The 12,978-nt window shown below is 38.2% G+C and overlaps 1 pseudogene; it reads left to right on the plus strand.

Annotated features, from left to right (window-relative positions):
- The first annotated feature begins 627 nt into the window (after nt 1–627).
- LOC124989187 (inhibitor of nuclear factor kappa-B kinase subunit alpha-like) overlaps nt 628–12,978 on the plus strand; it is a 36,171-nt pseudogene continuing 23,820 nt past the window's right edge.

The raw sequence follows: 12,978 nt of genomic DNA on the forward strand, positions 1-12,978 counted from the left end.
ATGCTTTCTATGGAGTTTTTAATTTGGTTTATTGTTTCCTTCATTTCAAGGATTTCTGTTTGTTTGTTTGTTTTTCAATATCTCTAACTCTTTATTGAAATGATCTTTTGCTTCCCGTATTTGCTCTTTTAACTGTTGATTGGTGCTATCATTTCTTCTGCCATGCTGTCATTGGATAATATTGCTATACCATCTAGGTTTGTTTGGGACATTTTCTTCCCTTGTTTTCTCATATTGTTCAGGTATCTACCCCTCTATTAGTGAAACTCTGGGATATTGCAGATTTCCTCTATTGACTAATATTGTCTCTGTAGATTTCCAAAATCTCACCTCTTAGCCTTCAGTTGCCTGAAGTCTTGGAGGAACTTGATAATGCAGTGCTCCACTAGGAAGCTGGCCTTCTAGGGGTGGTGGCCTTCAGGTGGGGTATATTCCCAGGTGGCTCTGAGTTGGTCCCGAGTCTCTCAATACCTCCTTTTCTTGGCTCCTGCGTCTTGTCAAAGGTCCTCTAGTCTCCTGTAGTTGTCTCAGGAAGGGAGTTGCCCTTCCAATGATGATGGCCACATCCTCAGGAGTAATTCAAAATGCCTGCACCAGCCTATAACGAAGCCTCTGGCTAACTCCGTGATGGCGGTCAGCATGGCGGTCAGTCGGGGTTGTTCATTTGTGGCGTATGTATTTGACTTGGTGGTTAGGCAGGTTGGCTACCCGCTGCCCCACTCCACATGGCAGGTGGGTTGGGTGCCCGCCTGCTACCTCCGCAATGCAAGCGGCCTCACTCGCCTGTCAACTCACTCCAGAACTACGACCAACCAGTGATGGCACTGACCTAGGTGCAGGGGTTAGGTGGGGTCGCTCAGTTATGCCGTCTGTCCTTGGCCTGTTGGCTGGGCGGGTTATCTGCCTGCCCCTTACCTCCCTGATGTAGGTGGCCTGGCTCAGCCGCCAGCTCACTCCGCCACTTTTACTTTTTTTTTTAAGATGGAATCTATCTAAGTTGCTCAGGGTCTCACTGAGTTGCTGAGGATGGCCCAGAATTTGTGATCTTCCTGCCTCAGTCTCCAGAGTTGCTGGGATTACAAGAATGTGCCACTGCTCTGCTCCTAGACTAATAGTGTGTGTGTGTGTGTGTGTGTGTGTGTGTGTGTGTGTATGCGTGCAATCTAGGGTAAGGTTTATTTATTTATTTGATTTGCTTTTTTGCCTATTCTCATTTCAATTTTTCCCATTTCTTATCCTCTCGTGGTTGCTTAGATACATTTTAGAATTCTACCTGGGTTAAATATATCTTTTTATAGTTTTTGATCTTTTCTCTAAGTACTACCATGTTCCTACACTGCATATCACAGTGTATCAATATCAGTATTAACATTGCACCAAGTTGAGTGAGGTATAAAAAAACTTAGATTTGTTTTGATCCTTTTATTCAACATGCTTTTAAATATAAATGTTAAATATTTCCTGAATGTTTTAGGTACCACATCAGATAATGTTATTATTTTAGTTTCAACTTCAAATAGTTTAAAAACTCAAAAGAATTAGTCTATTACTTCTACCTCAGTTTTTATGTACTGCCCCTTTGAACTCCTTCTGGACATCTCAGTCTCCTATTAGTGTTTCCTTTGTTTAGAGAATATCTTTTAGCCATTTTTAAGGGCAGTTCTGGCAAGAAAGTCTTAGTTTTCCTTCCTCTGAAAAACTTGCTTCTCCTTCCTTCCCAAGCACATTTTCCTGAGATGGACACTTGAATAAAGTACTGTCACTTCCTTCTGGTGTCCATGGTCTCAAGTAAAAAACAAAAAACAAACAAACAAACAAAAAAGACAGAAAAAAAGAAAAATTCACTTTCACCATTTTCCTCTGTAGATAAAGAATTGTGTCACTACAGCATCTTCCAGAACTTTCTGCTTTCTCTTAAACTCTGATTATGATGTATATTGGCACTGAATTCTTTGTGTTTACCCTGTTTTGAGTTTCACTCAGCTTTGTGAATCAGTCAGTCTATATCTTGCATCAATTTGAGAAATTTTTGAGCCATTATCTCTTTAAATGATCATTAGTAACTATTCCTTATTTTTTGGGACCCCAGTGATATCAAATGTTGGGTCTTTTGTTTTTACCTCAAAGATGACATTGGTTACATTTCAGTAATGAACTGTCACTTCTTCATGGTTCGGGGGGCATGTGGGTGTGCATTCAGTGTGCTAGTTTTTTGTTGAAGATATTTGTGTATAAATTCATGGGAGGTATTGGTCAGTTCTTTTCTTTTTGTGCTTTCTGTGTGGTTTTGGCTTTTGCATCCTCCTGATCTCATAATTGAAAAGTGTTTTCTCCTCACCTGTTTTCTCAGAAAGATTATATGGAATGGGATCAGCATTAATTTTTCTTTAAATGTTTGGTAGAATTCACCAGTGAAATCACCCAAACCTGGAGACACTCTTGTTTTTAGATTTTAAGCTAGGGATTCAATGTCTCTTGGAGTTCTTGGGTGAAATGATCACCTAATACATATTGGGTAAGTTTGTTATTTTATGTTTTTCAGGAGATTTGGTTCATTTCATCTAAATTGTTAAATTTGTGCATGCAATGCTGTTTATAATGTTCCTTTAATATCCTTTTAGTGATTGAAGAATCTACAGGAATATTGCCTATTTTAATTTTTACATTGCTAATTTGTGTCTTCTTTCCTTTTTCATATTTGTCAGTTTTGCTAGAGATTTATTACATATTGGTTATTTCAATAAAAATCGGGTTGTGTTTCTATCAAGTTTCTACTTCATTGCTGTTGGTATCTTCTCTGATCTTCATTGTTTTCTTTCTTTGTGTTTTGGGTCTGTTTTCCTAATTTTTTTTTTCCTGTTACTTTAGGCAGGAATTTAAATTATTGATCTGAGAATTGGGTCCTTTTCTAAGATAAGTATTTCATGTTTAAAATCTCCCTCTTATCACTGTGTTAACTACATCTCACAAAATTCTGCATGTTGTATATTCATTTTGGTTTAGCTCTCTTTAAATTATTTTCTCTGAGACATTGATTATTTAGGAATTATTTGATTTCCAAAGGGTTGTAGATTTTCCTCTTATATTGATGTTTTCTTTGATTCCATTATAATCAGAGAGCATAATCATCCAATATGGTGTCAATTGTTTTAAATTCATTTGGAGTTGTCTTGTGATTCAGGATATTATCTTTTTCTGAATTAATTGACCTGGTTAAAACATCCAGTACAGAGTTGAATAGGCCTGACAAGAGTCAATCCTCTATCTTATTCCTAATTTTAGGGGGAAGAATTCAGTCTTTCCCCATTAAGAGTGATGTTACCTCCAGGTTTTTCATGAACCTCCTTTATCAGTTTGAAAAAAGTTTTCATTTATTCCTAGTTAGTTGAGTATGTTTATCATGAAACGGGATTGGATTTTGCCAAATGCTTTTTTTTTTCTGCACCCATCAGATACTCAACCAGACTACTTGTGATAAATACCACCTGAGCATGTGTTTTAGTCAACTTTTTAGTTGCTGTGACTAGAAGATCTGACGAGAACAACTTAGGAGGTGGTAGCTTATTTTGGGCTCACAATTTCAGAGGACTCTCAGTCCATATACAGCCAGCTCCATTCCTCAGGGCTTGAGAGGAGGCTGAACATCATGAGTGAAGAGTATGACAGAAGGAAGCAGCTTCCATGATGAACAGGAAACAGAGACAGATTTCATTCACCAGATACAAAATATATCCCAAAGGCATGCCCCCAATGCCCACGTCCTCCAGCCACACCCTCCCCACCTTCAGTTATCACTCAGTTAATCCCATGGGGGATTAACTTCACTGACTGGGTTAAGGTTCTCATAACCCAATCATTTTCTTCTAAACCTTCTTGCATTGTCTCACATATGAGTTTATGGGGCACACCTCACATCCAAACCATAACAACATGTAATCTTTTTATATATTGCTAACTTCCATCTGCTAGCATTTTGTTGAGAATTTCTGGACTTACATTTCTTTTTTGTGCTGCTTTTTTAGTACGAAGCAGAACGAGATGTGAAGCACACCACCCTCCTAATTATTGAAGAGTTTGTGAAGGATTGGTATCAACTTTTCTTTAAATCTTCGGTAGAATTACCTAGTAAAATCATATTTAAAGTGAACAAAAATTATCTTTATAAAAACAAATCTTTAGTAAAATTTATATTCCAAAAAACTAGGTTGAGTTAATAATTTGGCATGCCACTTTGGTTTCCATTGCAGAAGCAAGAAAGCAATTCATCATTTTTTCCACAAAAGAAACAACCATGGGGTGAACACATAGGCCTTGTTTTCTAGGGAGCATAATTTTTGAAGTTCCTCTTCTTCTGGTGTCAAGGACATACATTCTATTTGTAGTGCAGGATTTCTTGTAGCATCTTACCAGTACTTGGTCAAAAGAACTGTCCAGTCAGATAAACAGAAACAACACTAGAATTTTAAATAGGAAATAACAGGAAATTGGTGACAAAGGTGCTGGAATATCTAGAACAAAATGATGATGGGGTTGGGGGAGTAAGAAGGAAGTATAGAGCTGTGAGAACCAGTGCTTCAAAACTGCTAGCATTCCTGACTTGGAGAACACCCCTGGTGCTACACACCTCATACTTCACTGATGCTTCACCTTTGGCTATTCTGGAACACTGAGTAAGGAACGTCACTCATGGAAGAGTTCTGCAGCATCTGGTCTATGGAGTCCAGACCTACCTGACCTTCTCACAACTACCATGAGGAGCAAGAAGCTCTCTATTCCTTTAACTTTATGATCTTTTGCCAGGATCAACAGAGCCTAGGAAATATAATTTGCAGTCTACCAGTCCTGATCACACACAGCAAGTATACAGAAGCAAATGAGGGGAAATCCAAAAAGTTTCTGTGGAAATTATTCTAAAATTAAACGTTTGATTCAAAATACCTTAAACAGGAAGAATGATAATGATGCTATCTGTTGGTGATGTTCTATTTATTTCAATGTTTTTGATGAAAAAAAAAAATTATCCCCTAAATATAGCAGAATCATTTGCTTATAGCTTTTAGTTAAATCAACAAAGAAGATTTATAGCTTGACTTGGTAGAGGGCACTACACAGAAATGCAGAACTGCTAGTGTCAGGGGCGGGCTCTGAGGGCCCCAGAGCCGCACCGTGGCCTGATCTCTAAGATGGCGCCTGGCAGTTTGCCAGACATAGCTGCACTCATATACAAGTTTTAGGAAGTAACTCTGGTTGACTGTTGTACATGAGGCGATCCTGGTATCTGCCTGGAGACTGTTCCTTGATAGGCTGACTTTCCTGGTAGTCTACTCTCTGATAGGCTGATGTTCTCAATATAAGTCTGAGACTTGCGGAATAAAGTCCTTTTGGTTCCTGTGATCAAGAGCGTACGTGTTGTGATTGTCCCCGCGGGCGGTGGGCGATCATAAGTGGTGCCAAAACCCGGGACCTCGAGTTATAAAGAAGAAACTGATCAGGTAAATACAGGGAAAGTAAAGTACAGTCTGGCCAGGTTAAAGTTCGCGGGAAAAGCGACGGGTTAAGGTTCGTGGGATAAGTAACGAGTTAAAGTTCGCGGGGAAAGCGACAAGTTTAAGTTCGCGGGAAAAGCGAGGAGTTAAAGTTCACGGGATAAGCGATGGAGATTGAGTGTTTGTAAGTGCTTTCGCTTTTGTTTTGCTAGTTAAAGTGCTTTGCATTGTTAGTTTAATAGAGAAAAATGGGCACTGAAATGTCACAAATGCGCATGGAAGGTCCCTTAAAGGATTTGCTCCGGGCCAATGGAATTCCTCTTGAAACTAAACAGCCGGAACCAAATGCAGAGAGGCCATAAAAAAAGGGGAAGAGGTTTTGGAAGAAATAAAAGAGGAAAGGTCTAAAGCATCAGAAAGGGCGTCAATAAGATCAGAGACAGTCAAGGAAAATGAAACTGGGTGTGAGGAACAACTTGTTAGGAAGAGGGAAATCAGTTTAGGGGAGGGTCCCCCATTAGGAGTCTGCCCTACGTTATCCGCCCTTAAGGTCTGCTTCTCTCCAGGACCTCCCAAAGGGGGCTCCAAGTTTCTCCCCAAAGAGACGTTGCCTAAAGAACCGCCGGCTCCTCCCCGTTGCATCTCCTTCCAGAAACTTGCCACATAGTAAACAAACCAGACCAACCATCAGTGGCATGTTCTAGTAAGGAGTATGATATAGTAGCCCCAGTCCCCACAAATATTGGGAGATAATTGTTTCACAATTTTCTGTGTCCAAACCTGAATTGATTACTAACCAGGATTAAGAGTTAAAATGCCCTAGGCATCAAGTTTCTGCTGGAACATTTCATCCCCTTTCAGATCCAAATCTCAGTCAAGGCTTACATTGAAATGTAAATAAAGAAAGCCTGAAGGCTCAGTAGGAGACCGGTCTCAAACCCCAAAAAAAAAAAAAAAAAAGAAAAGAAAAAAAGAGCAAAAAGTCTTACCTGAACTCCAGCAAAAGTAAATTTTATGGTGCTTTACTAAAGTAATTAACAGCTGTATCATTTTTCCAGGACTCTTGCTTTTTTTTTTTTTTTTTTGAATTCTACATATTTTTTGAGCTCATGACTTTTTTTGATCAGTTCTATTTTTTTTTTTTATTCAACTAGAGTTTTGAACATCTGTTACATTGCAATGGAGATTCACCTATAAAGTTTCAAGGCCTTTGATTCTGTGTTATGTGTATGTCGTGCTGTCCAATGTCATGTTTTATCTGTATCAAAATTGAGCGCTCCTAAAATTAAAATTTAAAAATGGATCCAAATATTTTTAATTCGCGTGATTTAAAAAGGTTTGATTTAAATTGGGTAAACTAATTGAAGTAAAATGTCTTGAAAATAACTTGCAAGTCTCGAGGTGGTCAAACTAATACAATGTTGATGTTTATAAAATGTCTAACATCAATTTTTCTAGGACTTTCCTCCAACAAGAAAAAGCTGGCAAATACTGTTCAGGACACTTGTCTAATATCTTGTTGTTTTTTTTTTTTTTTTTTTTAAGAAAATAAGTGAATTAGAATTGACATGCATGGGATTACTCAAATGTGTTTGTACAGAAAATTGTTTTGTGTCATCACTAAACTAAAAACAAGGTTACTAAGAGTTATGTCCTAACAGGTACAATTCTATACACAAAGGGTTCTAAAAGTTTCAACTGTGTTTCAATTAGAGTACTATAAATAACAAAATATTTAATCTTGTTAAAATAGAGTAATTTATCTAAATTCAGAAATTTCATAAGAGTTGTTTCACAATGTGAACAAAAAGGGGTCAACAAATAGGAAAGAGAAAATAAAAGGTTCTAGATATGGAAATATATTTAGTGAAAAACAAAATGTTTCTGGGTAAGAAAGTGCTTATGTGATAAAATACATGAGGGTCTAAATAAGTGCTAAGAAAGTCTATAAATAAACAAAAAGGGGGAATAGGGGAGACCTCCAGGTCCTCTAAAGATAAACTTTCTCTTTGCCTATTTATTTAAAAAATTTTTAACTCTGGATAATGAGGGTCGCTGTGCTGCTGAGAGACATGGCAATCATAAACAACATGATAGAGCAACGGTAAAATGGAAGGATGTTCTTACAGGACAATGGAACGGCCCGGACCTGGTGCTTTACTGGAGCCGAGGCTCAGTTTGTGTGTTTCCACAGGATAAAACATCGCCTATCTGGGTTCCTGAGCGACTAACTCGACCAGTGCCAACGCTACCAACAATTAACTCAGACCAATATACTTCTGATGACCATGATGCTCGTAGCCCCCCTTGAACTAACTTACAACCTCTTTTTAGTCTCTTAGGATGCTATCTCTCTCAATGTTGGAATGCTTCTAGGTTCCCGCTGGCAGTCTTAATGTGTGTTCCTACCTTCCTACCAGTCCCAGTCTCTGTTACAGGTACAGAACTGCCAGTACTACTATCTAGAGGACAAGAGAGATTTTGGCATCACAGCGGCTGTGGTCACTGCAATAGTGGTTTCTGCAACAGCAGCACTAGCAACTGTCATACCTATAGCAACAGCAGTCAATCACTTGGCGGAAAATATAGCTACAACCTTACAGACTCAAGAAGCTCTAAACAACCATTTTAAGGCAGGCTTACTCCTTGTAAATCAAAGAGTGGACTTACTACAAGAACAAGTGGATATCTTGCAAGAACTTTTGGGACTGGGATGTGTTTATCCTTTAAGAGCAGTGTGTGTCACCCCTATTGCTTATAATAACCTTAGCTCTGCGGCTATGTTATCTAAAAATCTCTCTGTCTACCTTACTGGCAATTGGTCATCTACATTTGATAATTTAACCAGTCAGCTACGAGCTGAAATACTCAGAGTCAATGCCACCAGGGTTCAAATTGCATCGGTATCCGAGATGTTCTCTTTGTTAACAGTGGGCTGGAATAGTAGCTGTTCTGATTATTATCTTCTTAGGGATAGCCTATGTTATACGCAGCCAAATCAGAGCTCGCCAGATGCCCGATGTCATCAACGGGCTATAGTACAGACTTTGACAGCCATTGAGACAGGCACATCCCCCCAAGTATGGCTAAGCATGCTGGACCAGTAGTCAAAGACGGGTAAGATCCGTGGAAATGCATACCAACCTAAGACAGGGTTCTGACGCCTGGAGGTCAGAATTCCAATGACGGGTAAGGATGTAATTTGCCATGGACAACCTAAGACAGGCATGGTCCCAAGTCATCTTTTCTTTATTTAAAGAATAAGGGGGAGATGTCAGGGGCGGGCTCTGAGGGCCCCAGAGCCGCACCATGGCCTGATCTCTAAGATGGCGCCTGGCAGTTTGCCAGACATAGCTGCACTCATATACAAGTTTTAGGAAGTAACTCTGGTTGGCTGTTGTACATGAGGCGATCCTGGTATCTGCCTGGAGACTGTTCCTTGATAGGCTGACTTTCCTGGTAGTCTACTCTCTGATAGGCTGATGTTCTCAATATAAGTCTGAGACTTGCAGAATAAAGTCCTTTTGGTTCCTGTGATCAAGAGCGTACGTGTTGTGATTGTCCCTGCGGGCGGTGGGGCGATATATGCTAGAGAAGAGAGTAAAGAGGTTTGGTCTTTTTGTGTACTCAGGATAGCAACCTGTTTGTGTGACAGAAAAGAGCAAGGAATAAGACTCTCATTATAAAAGTACTCAATTCATTCCAAAGGTGTGTGGAGGATAATTTTAGAAACCATCAAGGATTACTTTTTTTCTTTTTTTTTTTTTTTTTTTTGCAGTGCTGGGGATTGAACCCAGGGCCTTGTGCTTGCAAGGCAAGCACTCTACCAACTGAGCTATATCCCCAGCCCTTAAATATTTATTTTTCTTTAAAGTTCTGTCTCAAACCAGATGCAGTGGCACACACCTGTAATCCCAGGGACTCAGGAGGCTGAGATAGGAGGATCACAAGTTCAAGGTTAGCCTCAGCAACTCAGTTAGGCCCTCAACAACTTAGTGGAATCTGTCTCAAAATAAAAAATAAAAAGGGCTGGAATGTATTTCAGTGTTTCAGCACCTGTGTTCAATCTCAAGCACAAAAAAAAAAAAAAAGAAAAGAAAAAAGAAAAAAGAAAAAAAAAGTTCTACTGTCTGAAACCTTATAAAACAGTTAAAGGGGGTGGGTTTCAGAATGACTTGCAAGAGATTACAGGGAAGTGATTTGATTCTCTGAATTCAGTCTGAAATTTGGGTAAAAAGTCCCTTTGTTCCCTTAAACACATAGTGAAAAGGCAAATCTGCAATAGCACCATTAACTTCCCCAAATTCAGAGAGTATGTCTCATACACAGACACACACAAGCCCAAAATATTAATAACCAGAGGTGGAAGTGGGTATCCTTGAGAAACATTGGCAGTGGAAAACAACAAGGCACACACCATTGACCTGTGTTATCTTGCAGAGACATGCCAGGGCAGGGAGGACAGGACTTGTCATGGAAAGAGAGGACCTCATTTCATATTGCCACTCTACACATGAAACAATACTGAAAGATACAGAAAGAGGGTGGCGAGGGACTGCTTTATTTTAACAATGCAACAAGGGAGACTTCCTTTGACGGTGCCAAAAAGGACATTAAAAACCTAGCCTCCCCTTCAACAGATGAATGGATACACAATGGAGTATTACTCAGTCATAAAGAAGAATGAAATTATGGCATTTGTCAGTAAATGGATGGAACTAAGTGAAATCAACCAATCTCAAAAAAACAAAGGCCAGAGGAGGAGGAAATGAAAGATGGTGGAATGAGACAGACATCATTACCCTATGACATGTATAATTATACAAATAGTATGGATCTACATCGTGTACAACCTTAGAAACAAAAGATGTACCCCGTTTGTGTACAATGAATCAAATGCAGTCTGTAAAATAAAAATAAATAAATAAAACCAAAGGCCACATGTTCTCTCTGATGTGCAGATGCTAACACACAATAAGGGGTGAGGTGATAGGGAAGGTAGAAGTTCAGTGGATTAGACGAAGGGTAATGAAGGGAAGGGTGCAGGGATGTGAATAGGAAAGACAGTAGAATGAATTAGACATAACTTTTCTCTGTTCATATATGAATACACAACCAGTGAAACTCCGCATCATGCACAAACCACAAAAATGGGATCCTAATTAGAATCAGTTATACTCCATGTATGTATAATATGACAAAATACATTGTACTGTCATGTGTATCTAAAAAGGACAAATTAAAAAACAAAACAACAACAAAACCCTAGTCTCGTGGCCAAGGGGACCCCCAGAGCTGTATCAGCTTATTCTTTTGTTAAACGGACTAAAGATCAGTGTAGAACTAAACTACCAAAAGGGGGAGGAAATGAGCTACCAAAGCCAGCCAACTCAAAAAGTCTTCATTATAGTTCTCAACTATAATAGCCAAGGGAAGAAGAAAGAAACTTAGAGAATTTTAAAGGAATTACTAGCAAATAGATGCTTATTCTTTTGACTATAGGAGAAAATGCTGTGTATTGTGGAATGCCAAAAAGCAATAGGATCACTTTGGTACACAAAATATTTTTGTATTTTTCCTCAAAATATTTTTGTGAAAACATAAATGGGAAAAAGAGAAAAGAAATTTCAAATATATGAAAAAACATGATTTATTTTGTTTAGCCTTTCAAATAATGTTTATCCTTCAGTGTCCTAATTGGAAAATTAACTAAATTTTCCCCAAAAGAATAAAGAAATATTCTTTTTATCTTATAAATAAATTATTTCTATTCACTTAAATTATGCAGGCATTATTGGCTAGTTTTGTTGTATTTAACTATTAACTTATTTTCCATAATATACTGTAGATGTTGAATTATTCATCCTACTCAGGATCAACAAATTACCATACTTGAGGAAAATTGTTCTGATAAGGATGTTTATAATGACCACATATCTAATATTACTAGATTTAACAAGTAGAAATACAGATGCCTCAGTAAAAGCTGAACTTCAGATCAATAACAAAAAGTTCAGTATGTACCAAATTTTGCATTCATCTACTACCTACCTATTTGTTTACTTATCTTTTTTGTTAATAATTGATTCACAACTACTTTATTGATTTATACCAATTAAGCCATAGACCATTTCTATCCAGAGTCTTTTGACTTTGGCACTGTCTGTTCTGCTTTTCTTCTCAGAGCTGCAAGCTTTAAGGTTTAAAGTACGGTTGTCATGGGACAAAAATATACTAAAAATAAACAAGGAAAAGGAGGAGGAAAAAATCATCTTTAATCCAAAACTAAGTTTTAATCTAGTATCGAAGGTGCTTTACCACTTGCATTCTCAGCCCTTTTATTTTTAATTTTGAAACATGGTCTTGCTAAATTGCTTAGGACCTCACTAAATTGCTGAGGCTGGTCTCAAACTTGAGAGCCTCCATCCTCAGTCTTCTAAGTCTCTGGGATTAGAGGTGTGAGGCATTCTGTATTTTATCTGGCAACCCCAAATATATCCAGTTGTGCTTAGGACAGTCCCTGACTAGTTCATGACTTCTCAGTATTTGCTAATCCAACCTTTCACTCTCAGAGTGTCCTAGTTTGACTGTTAGACTGTGTGGTCAATCTATGCATGCCCATATAGAGCACAGCTCAAAACTATCAAAGAACAGAGAATAAAGGAAATAAATAACTACAGGAATATTTTTAAAAATATTTTTTAGATGTTTATAGACCTTTATTTTACTCATTTATCTTTATGTGGTGCTGAGAATCCAACTCAGTGCCTCACAAATGCTAGGCAAGAGCTCTATCACTGAGCCACAATCCCAGTCCCAGGAATATTGTTTAAATCAGAAAACAAAGCAGAGGAAAGGCTAACCAGAACAAATGAGGAAAATAGTTGCTTCAAATGGAGAAAAGATAGCCTCTTCAACAAATGGTGCTGGGAAAATTGGAAATCCATATGCAACAGAATGAAACTAAACCCCTATCTCTCACCTGCACAAAAATCAACTCAAAATGGATCATGGACCTTGGAATCAGACCAGAGACCCTGCATCTTATAGAAGAAAAAGTAGGTCCAAATCTTCAACATGTCGGCTTAGGATCAGACTTCCTCAACATGACTTCCATAGCACAAGAAATAAAAGCAAGAATCAATAACTGGGATAGATTCAAACTAAAAAGCTTTCTCTCAGCAAAGGAAACTATTAGCAATGTGAAGAAAGAGCCTACAGAGTGGGAGAAAATCTTTGCCAATCATACTTCAGATAGAGCACTAATTTCCAGAATATATAAAGAACTCAAAAAACTCTACACCAAGAATACAAATAACTCAACCACAAATGGGCTAAGGATATGAACAGATACTTCACAGAAGAAGATATACAAGCAATCAACAGATATATGAAAAAATGTTCAACATCTCTAGTAATAAGAGAAATGCAAATCAAAACCACCCTAAGATTCCATCTCACCCCAATTAGAATGGCGATTATCAAGAATACA

Source organism: Sciurus carolinensis, chromosome 7 (assembly GCF_902686445.1).
Source record: "Sciurus carolinensis chromosome 7, mSciCar1.2, whole genome shotgun sequence".
NCBI classification, from domain to species: Eukaryota; Metazoa; Chordata; class Mammalia; order Rodentia; family Sciuridae; genus Sciurus; species Sciurus carolinensis.